Here is a 10479-nt window from a genome sequence, read left to right on the forward strand (position 1 = left end):
TTTTCCTTTTCCTGGTCTACTCCCTAGAATCCTGGCAACAGATGTGCTCCATTGCTTCTCCCAGGGAAACCCTGCCCGGGGTTGCTATGGAAACAGGACGCTGCAACTTGCAGAGCAAGTAGGACCCAGAAATCGCTTAGCAGACCTCAGCAAAGCGACTGTCCTGCGCTGACTTTCCACATCTACACAATCCCTTTCATCCAGAAGTTTTTTGTGTGTTTTTTTCTTGATTCCCTCTATGGAAGACTCCACTGCCCTGGAGCCAGAAAAAGAAAACCAGGAATCGCGGGAAGAAGGGAGGCCGTGGGACGAAATGACAGCAGCTTCTACCCAAGATCCTCAGCCTGGATTATCTGAGCACCCGGAGTCAGAGCAGGGGTCTGACACTGGACCCCAGCCAGGGAGCAGCCCACCTGGGAGCCCGCCCGGGACCAGCCCACCTCGGAACCCGCAGTCCAGAGGCAGCCCACCTGTGCATGACCTCCAGGGACCAGGTGCATCTCCATCTGCCCCTCCTCAAGGGCCCTCCTCCTCTCCTCCTCTGGCTCTTTTGGGGCTACACCTGGCGCTCAGACAAGACCGCGAGGGGGATTCCTGAAGCCAGGACACCTCACCCTGACCACTTGCAACAATCATCTGATAAAGGACAATCAACTCCCCATCAAACTTGCCAGTCAAAGGGGAACGCCTTTTAACAGCTTCAGCAAACCGACGGTCACCTGTATGAGCCAGGGATGCGAACGGTAACAACTCTAAACAGGAAGACCTGAGATGAGACATTTCTCAGGAGGAAAACTCGGACAGTAAACGTCATCTGGATGAGGCTGAGCCTGAGCCTGAGCCTGAAGCGGCCCCCACCATGCTTGAGATTGCTGTTCAGAGCGCTAAGGCTTACCTACTGAAGACCAGTAGCAAGTCAGGCTTAAATCTGTAAGTCCTGGAGGGAAAAAGAGAGGAAAGTATGGCAAAGAAAAGGAGGTGCGAGAAAAGGGGGTATCTCTGGGTGAGAGTGTGTTTCTATGGGAAAACATCTTTGAAAAGTCTGTATTAGTATGAGTTGGTGGCTTAATAACTCTTTGCACCACAGGCCTCAAAATAGGTCATTGGTGCGGTTTTTCTAGTTTCTTTAGAGACCCTTGGCGCAGAGAAACAGAGCCTAGGAATTATGGAATCTTGGGTGTGAAAGAGACCAAAGAGATGGTGAAGTCCCAGCGTCTCTTCAAGAAGCTTGTAACAGTAGCTTCTGCCAGTGATGGGGAGCGCCTGGCTCTACTGTCAGCATCAGCTCCCATGGCTTGGTTTTGCGTTCTCACCAGGCCAGTTCTGGGTGACCCGTTATCTGTTTTTCTGGAACTGTCCTGATGTGAGCGCTGAAAGCTCTGCATCTGAAGAAACTGCTAGTCTGTGCAAACCGGGGCAATTAGCCACCATAATTTAAGGTCTAAAGAATAAAAAACATTCATATTTAATGTGTGCAATCTTTCACAAAACTCAAGATTGACCATGTAAAACGTTATTTACAGCTGAAACCGGTTTGGCTCAGTGGATAGAGCGTCGGCCTGCGGACTGAAAGGTCCCAGGTTCGATTCCGGTCAAGGGCATGTACCTGGGTTGCGGGCATATCCGCAGTAGGAGATGTGCAGGAGGCAGCTGATCGATGTTTCTCTCTCATCGATGTTTCTAGCTCTCTATCTCTCTCCCTTCCTCTCTGTAAAAAATCAATAAAATATATTTAAAAATAAAATAAAAAAAATAAAATGTTATTTACAAATTATTGTCTTAAACTACAATTTTCTTAAGCTTTAGGGATGTGATCTGCTGCTCAGTATTGGACTCTACTTGAATTTCTCATATAAACTCTCATCATAATGCTCTGGGTTAAATAACAAGCAGGAATTTACAAACTTTGCGAAAAGTCCAAAAGAGCTCCTTATACATACTCGAGATCTCACTAACTATTTAAAACCTGATACAAAAACACAAAAATGGGAAAGTTTCCTTTACTGATTTTTTATAGTGGACATTGTTTAAGTATTTAACTTTTATTTCATTTCCAAATTCTCAGTCTCTGAGGTAATAAATGAATATCTTAATATTCACTGTTTTCTTCTAAATACTTTAGAGCCAGTAGTTAAAAACTCCTTCCTAAAAATAAACCTCACTCTCTTGTATGCAGACCCTATTTGACATACATTGAGATAACAACAAACAAAAACAAAAACCTAATTTTGAAAAACAAAAACCTAAGAAGCGAGTGCAGTTGGTGATTGGGAGGTATATCACTTACACAAATACAAAGCAGCATATTTGTGATCTCAGAAAGGCCCACTCTACACTGAGGAAGAATGACTTTCAGGGCCGACCTGAGGACAAAGTGGTTGCAAATAATTTCTTGAGAGAAATGATATATATGGGACACAGCAAGCAAAGGCTCTCAGGTAGGACTTAGCAATTATATTAAAGTGATTTGCAGTAGATTTACCTAACTGGGGCAGAAGTTATCATTGAACTAATTATTAGAAATGAAATTAGATAGATAAATGCTTAATTGGCAGAGAGAAAATTTATACAAGTTTTCTTATTGGTCAGAGGATTTTCTCTCTAACCTGAGAGCACATTGACAGACAATTAAGTTCTTAAATTCACATTGTAAGTCTGGTATTTGCAAAGGCACACTTTCACCATTATGTATAAAACTAGAGGCCTGGTGCATGAAATTCATTCACTCGGGGGTGTCCCTCAGCCCGGCTTGTGCCCTCTTGCAGTCTGGGACCTCTCGGGGGATGTTTGACTGACAGCTTAGGCCTGCAGAGGCAGGAGAGGCTCCTACCACCGCTGCTGTATTAGCCAGCCACGAGCCCGGCTTCTGGCTGAGCTGCACTCCCCCTGTGGAAGCACACTGACACCAGGGGGCAGGTCCTGGGTGAGTGTCTGCCCCTGGTGATCAATGCACGTCATACAGAGCAGTTGAGTGGCCTTAGCACATCATTAGCAAATTACGCTTTAATTGGTTGAACAGATGATTGGACGACTTAGCATATCAGGCTTTTATTATATAGGATGTAATGAATTAATGGGAGGTTAGAGGCAGCTTCACTAATACAGTTATGAAATAAAAAGCTAGGACAGTGTTTTTAATAGAAAAAAAATACTGTATTAAATGTGTTACATTTTAATAAACGTGAATAATATTTTATGACATGTCTCTTTCAGTTGCATGTGGGCAGGGGTTGCAATATGAAATGTATTTCTAATGGGTTTAAAGTACACTGAAGTAGATAATTGGCTTAGGAAATGAAACAGAAGAGAACATATCCTTTAAGAAAATCAGTAGGATTTATGAATCAAATTGGATTTGGCAAGAGTTGGGAAAGGGATGGAAAAGAAGTTAAGGTAAAATAAAAGAAAAATGTTAATCACTTTAACATATATAACTAAGAGATTTCATTCTCAAATAAAATGTGAAATGTTCCTGATATAAAATATGTATCTTTCTACAATATGTTCTTCTTTAATATTTTAAATATTCATATCATATTGGAGATATTTTTGAAGGAAAATTCTAGAATAGGTTTTTCTGGCAGTGGAAGTTACCATGTTTATTCACTTAAAATTTCTGAAGGCTTTGCCCAAACCGGTTTGGCTCAGTGGATAGAGCGTCGGCCTGCGGACTGAAGGGTCCCAGGTTCGATTCCGGTCAAGGGCATGTACCTGGGTTGCGGGCACATCCTCAGTAGGGAGGTGTGCAGGAGGCAGCTGATCGTGTTTCTCTCTCATCGATGTTTCTAACTCTCTATCTCTCTCCCTTCCTGTCTGTAAAAAAAAAAAAAAAAAAAAAAAAAAAAAAGTCAATAAAATATATTTTTTAAAAAAAATTTCTGAAGGTTTTGAGTTGTTGAAGTTTCCTAAATACCAGCTCCCTGAGTCTGCATGAAATGCTTCTTCAAACGCTTTTGACGAGGGTAACACATGGAATTTTCTCTTTTCGGATAGATATGACCATCTTTCTAATATGCTGACCAGGATCTTAGATGAGTGTCCTGAAAATGCTGTGGACATCATTGAAAATATTAGCCAAGATGTAAAGATGGCACATTTTAGTGAAAAACTAGATACACTCCAAAATGAGAATGAGATGCTTCCAACATATGAAATAGCAGAGAAGCAAAAGGCTCTTTTTCTCCAAGGAAATTTGGAAGGAGCTGACCAAGAACTGGAAGATGAAATGGTAAGTCACTACTATAAATCTGAATAGTTCAAACCTGAGGTTTGATTGGAGGTGAGTGGGTGTGGCTTTAAATTCATATCAATAGTCTCTTCTGGCTTGCTAAATAGTATTTTCAACCTCATTTCCCATCACTCATTTCCTTGTTTAGAGTTTATTTTTTCACACTTGTGGTTTAGTATCGCACAGGCTTAGCTATTACATGTTTGTGGGGCTGAGGTATTCATGTCAGAGAAAATGGTTTCTTCATCTTTTAAATTCCAAAGTGCCTGATACAGACCTGGGCCTACAGCTGTTATTAATTCCTTGTTGAATGAATGAATTACTGTCAGATCATTTAAAATCAGGCTTTAAATCAATATGCATATTTCCCTTTAGTTTATTAGACAAAGTAGAAATACTTCAAATGTCATTTTCATTCTCTTCCAAGGCAACTTCCTCATATTCTGTCTTAATATTATGCATATTATGCTAATGAACTATAATAGAAAATGAGAGAGATCAAATGTCTTTTAATCCCCAGAGACAAATTGTTGAAAATATTTAGAGAACATTGGTGACAGAGTTGAAAAGCTATCATTAGAGAATAAAATCTGTTTTATCACAGATATTCTAGCTGCAAATATTTCAAAATAGTATCCAGTATTGTGTTTCCTAAATGCCTACATGACTGTAATTTATACCACAAGTAATTTATATACCTATTGAGCTTTCATGTTTTGTTATCACTAGACTATATAAAAATCTGCCTATTATATATTTGCAAATTAGATGTTTAGAGTGAGACGATTTCAGAAGAGGGCAGAGTTTGATTAGTGAAAAGACAGGAGGGTTGAGAATCTGGGCCCGCAGGGCTCAGCAACCTTGGTGGGGAGACCCAACTTGACACAGTGGGCCCAGGGTACCCAGAGGGAACAAGTGATCGGTGTTATGGAACTGACATCAACTCTTCTTTTCTGAAAATACCTTACCCCAACCATTTAGTTAAATGGCCACATCCAGAGAAGACGAGTCTCAAGGCAAACAGCATTTAGAGATCAAGCAGAAGGCAGATACTCCCATGGAGGAATTTATCAAAGGTCAAACTCCAGTATGGGAACGGGACACTGGGGTATCTATAGGCACAACACTGTCAATTAGGGATCTGCGTCCTAAAATTAGGATAAGGAATGAGAATACAGAAAGCTGTTTAATTCTGGAACCTGAGCCTCTTATTCAGATTCCATAAATTCTTCCTCAATTATTTCTTCAAATGTAGTCATGATTGAGTACTTCTACATTCCTTTTATTTATCCTATATATTACCATATATATGGTACTATATTGGCTCCATATATCACCATATGTATATAATAATTATTTATGTTTATAAAATATATGGTAATATATAAAAACATATACAGCATACCTCAGAGATATTGCAGTTTTGATTCCAGACCACTACAATAAAGTGAATATTGCAATAAACAAATCACACGTATCTTTAGTTTTCTCTTTGCACATAAAAGTTATGTTTACACTATATCTAAATGGGATATAATCACTAAATTATCCTTAAAATTTGACGGTATCTTTAAGATTGATTCGTATAGAACTTAGACTATTTTGAAAATATGGATCTGAACATTTTTCACCTATACTTTTGGGATAGTTTTTAAAAAGAACTTCCTTATATTTGGATGTACCTTCTGACATCTTAATTTTGTTTTTAAAATATCAGATCCATCTCTATCTAAAGACCCCTGAGACATTAGGATCTGTTGCTTCAAAGATGTTTGTTTTTAAAGGTAAATATTGATTCTAAGGCCCTTGAAGATGACATTGAAGGAGCATTTTAGGCACATTTTCAAAAGTAGGCGTTTGATATCTCTTTCCTTGCTATTAACTAATCTTACGGGATTCTTTTTGAGATAGGAGCTGCCTCCATGCACGTGTATTTTTATATGGGGAGGTTGAGACTTCTGTTTCTGATATTAGTGCTCAATTGATGATGAGCCAGCACACGTTGATCCTGCCCCAGGGAGCTTAAGCACGAGGGGGGAAAGTGAAGATTTAATACCTAATATTTTAGAGCACTACTGAAATTTAAAATATTAATTAGTATGAAAATGTAGCTGGTTCTGGTCAAAAAGGGTGAGAATTGGAATAATAGCTCTTCTCCTAACTGTGGGAGCTTAAAAAACATTCGCTTACTCTCCGGTCCTCAATGTCCTCTGTAAGGTGGGGGTTTCAATATGCAAAATCCATTTTAAAAGGAAAATTAATAAACATGTTCAAAATTGGTCAGTTACCAGCAAAGCTCTTCACAGGGCTTTGTCTACAAAACTGGCACATCTTTCCTATTTCACCATATTCCACCTGCTCTACACAAATAATGTGGGAGAAATAAGACTGCTATGGAGGTTAGTGCCCTTATCAAAGAGGCCCTGGCAAGCTCACTCGCCCCTTCTGCCATGTGAGGTTACAGTGAGAAGACAGCCAAGGAAGCAGGTTCTCATCAGACATGAATCAGCTGGTATCAGAATCCTGGATTTCCCAGCCTTCAGAACTGTGAGAGATGTCTGTTTTTTATAAGCTTCCCGATCCAGGGTATTTTGTTATTGCAGCCTGAATAGACTAAGACAAATGCTCTATCTTCTGCCATTATTTCATAAAGTCTACTTCAGGAAAAAACAAAAGATTACTTAGCAATGCAGGTAGCAACTTCCTTCAACTACAGTTGCACAAATGCTGCCCAGCATTTGCATCTGCAGCAGCAAAACTGCTTCAATTAGAACAATTCTGATGGGCATCTTAGCTCCTTAGCTGTGTTTGTGTGTGTGTGTGTGTGTGTGTGGTTACTGCTTTGCGGTCCAACTTTTCCCTCTGCCCATTCATGCTTCCTTCACTCTGGCACAGGTATTGTTCCTGAGAGCACTTTGCGTGTCTGCATACAAATCTGTCTGTTTCCTGAGAGAACCTAACTTAAAATATCTCACAAAATTATTTAAATGAAAGCAGCATGGTGACTCAATGGCAGAACAGCAATGATGCAGAACCAGCTGAGAGCAGAGTTTGGAGGGATAGCTCTTGACTCAGGCCCTTGGCTACTCAAAGACTCCAAGTGTTGCTAGGGAAGTGGTTCTGGGTGGGGGTTGGAAATGTGTAGGAGCATTTTTTGCTTGCACAATATATCAGGGTGGGCAGAAAACAGAGACACTAGGCATTTTCTAGTGTGAGGACAGTTCATGAAAAACTTCTGACTCCTGCTTGCATTTCTAATGTTCCTCTGGACATTCCTGGCTGTCAAAACCCCATATAACTACATTAGAAAACAGTGTTGTGGGAAAACAGAGGTGTGGTGGGTATGATAAGGTTTAGAACTTTTTCTAGAATATAAAGAAATTCCATTAAGCTCCTGTAACAGGTGAAGTGCTAAGAGAATCTGAGAAGAGACCTCGGGTTGGGATAAGGAGGCTCTTGAACAGGAAGAACTTGAGACACTTGGGAAAGCAAGACCCATATCACCAGCAGCAGTTGCCAGTTTCATGCAACACACACCCGTGCTGGAGTCCAGGGGGAATGAGAGGTGTTTTGGTGGAGCTCTGCAAAGCGCAAGGAAACAGAACATCGGCCAGACGAGAAGAGCCTCCCCTCACCAACATGTGGACACTGAACTTCCCTGTCATAGGCCCGTTTGGGAAGGAGAAATTCGAAGATCTGTTGAGAGGGGAGAAACAGCCCTGACAGGAAGTTTCCATCGTCATTAAGTGTACTGGTCACTGTTTAACACTGAAGAGACATGGGATCTTTAATCTATAGGCTTACATTATTTTTATAGTGAGGAGGAGGATTTGACAGTAAAATGAGGTTAGTTATAGATGATAGAAAATAATTTCCCCCCCCAGCTGCTGAGCAATAGAGTGTAATCCTTTTACTAGATTGCAGAAGAATTAAGACAGTATAATTAAAACCTTGGCTTGAGTTTGAATTACTGCTAGGATGGGGCTTCTAGGGAACAAATCCTTTATTTAATGGATAAGCACAGAGAATACCCTATGAAAGATACCTGAGAATATGGAAATCATGTAGGTCCTGCAGTTACACTTCAAGAATATTAAGTGATAGTTATATAACAAAGATAGTATGGAAGCAAGTATTATTTTTTTCTTCTCATTCCATAGTTTTTAAAAATATATTTTATTGATTTTTTACAGAAAGGAAGGGAGAAGGATAGAGAGGTAGAAACATCGATGAGAGAGAAACATCGATCAGCTGCCCCCTGCACACCCCCTCCTGGGGATGCACCCGCAACCAAGGTACATGCGCTTGACTGGAATCGAACCTGGGACCCTTCACTCCGCAGGCCGATGCTCTATCCACTGAGCCAAACTGGTTAGGGCATCATTCCTTATTTTTTATGATGCAAAATTCAGCACATGCCCAAATCTTGTGTTGTGGTTGGAAATGGGAGACATGAGATTTTTGTGAATTTTATTCTGGGTTACCATAGGATACAAACACATTTTTTCCCATTTAATAAGAATTTTTTTTTCCTATGGAGTTAGTCCATTTTGCTAAAGACAGGGTGTATTTCTCAGATTTCTTTTTCTAATGAATCCTATATAATAAAAGACCAATATGCAAATCAACCAAATAGCAGAATGACTGGTTGCTATGATGTGCACAGACCACCAGGGGCAGATGCTCAATGCAGAAGCTGCCCCCTGGTGGTCAGTGCGCTCCCACAGGGGGAGCACCACTCAGCCAGAAGTTGGGCTCACAGCGCAGTAGTGGTGCTGGGAGCCTCTCCCACCTCCATGACGGCGACAAGGACCTCTCCTGGGATGTCCACCTACTGGCTTAGCAAGGAGCGGACCTAAACTGGCAGTCAGACATCCCCGGAGGGGTCTCAGACTGCGAGAGGGTGCATGCCGGGCTGGGTGACATTCCCCCCCGCCACTCACCCCCCCCCCACACACACACACCCAGTGCATGAATGTCGTGCACTGGGCCTCTGGTAGCTAAATAGTATTAAATTTCCATACCTCTTTTAATCATGAAAAGGACACCATTGCCATGTATCAACCAAATTCAGTAAATTGTCTTGAAAATATACTCACGAGTGCCATCTAGTGGTTAAACGATCGGTTGCATTTTTAACTGTCACTATTGTTCTGCAGCTGAGTCCAGCTCCAGAGACAAAGAGGGCAAAAAAACTGAAACAAACAAAAAACAGAAAAACTTACCTCCCATTCTGGCCACCTCTTCAAATTTTGTCTCCCCTCTACAAAACGCCTGCCTTTGTTTACTCTGGGTGTCAGCGAGTTGTGGGGTTTGTTGTTGTTGTTTTGGTGTTGATCCAGACTTTGTAGATGTTTCCAAAAATGCCAGAACTTCAGTGACAGAGTTTGGTGTTCGCTGTGGCAGGCAGCAGAATCTGGATTTTCAGTTACAATTTTTGGCGACTCTTCTGGGACTGTGTGGACCCCGGTAAGGCCACGAGGCCCTGGGCTGAGGGTCCCAGCTGCTTGTGGTGGGCTGACCCCAGGACAGGGACTACAGGGATTTCCCAGCAGCTGCTGAGAGTTCTTTACAAGAGTTCTTTACTTCGGGACTCTCTCTGATCTCCCTCTCAGGGCATCAGCGGCCTGAAACACTCAGCTGGTGGAAGGAAACAGGTCTCTGTGGAGTCTGTGGACTCCAAGTCTGACTGGGTAAGTCAACCTGGGGGCACAGGAGGGGTCCTGTATCACTGCGCTCTGGTCTGTTTAGCCATCCAGGACTCAGCAAGGAGTCACCTCTGGTATCACTTAGGCAGGGGTAAGACTCTATGACTTTAATCCCAGTTCCTCCCTGGGAGGGAATCAGTTCCTGTCTGAGAGCTCTGCTCTGTCTGTCTGAGAGCCCTCATCTGTCTGCAATGAATCTTTGGTTACAACTGTTCTTTGCTTGTTTTCTTCTCCTTTGGGGACTTGCTTTGATCTTTGCTGTTTTGTACCTCATTTGTTTTGACCTTGTCTTTCTTTAGATTTTTTTTTTTCTGTTTTGAAACAGGAGACTTGGTCTTGGTTCCATCTGAGAGTCCATTAGGTTGTATTTTAGCTAACCGGTCGATTAAAGTCAATGACAAATCAGAATTGTTTGCGAAAGGTCTGGTTAATAGGATAAGATCTCTTATGTGCAAGACTTCATGTTGTTACAAGATAAAAATTCTATTCTGAAAGAATCTACAATGATGGTTCAAAGAGGGGGGGGAAGGGCTCACACATACC

The sequence above is a fragment of the Myotis daubentonii genome, chromosome 6 (genome assembly GCF_963259705.1).
Source record: "Myotis daubentonii chromosome 6, mMyoDau2.1, whole genome shotgun sequence".
Lineage (NCBI taxonomy): Eukaryota > Metazoa > Chordata > Mammalia > Chiroptera > Vespertilionidae > Myotis > Myotis daubentonii.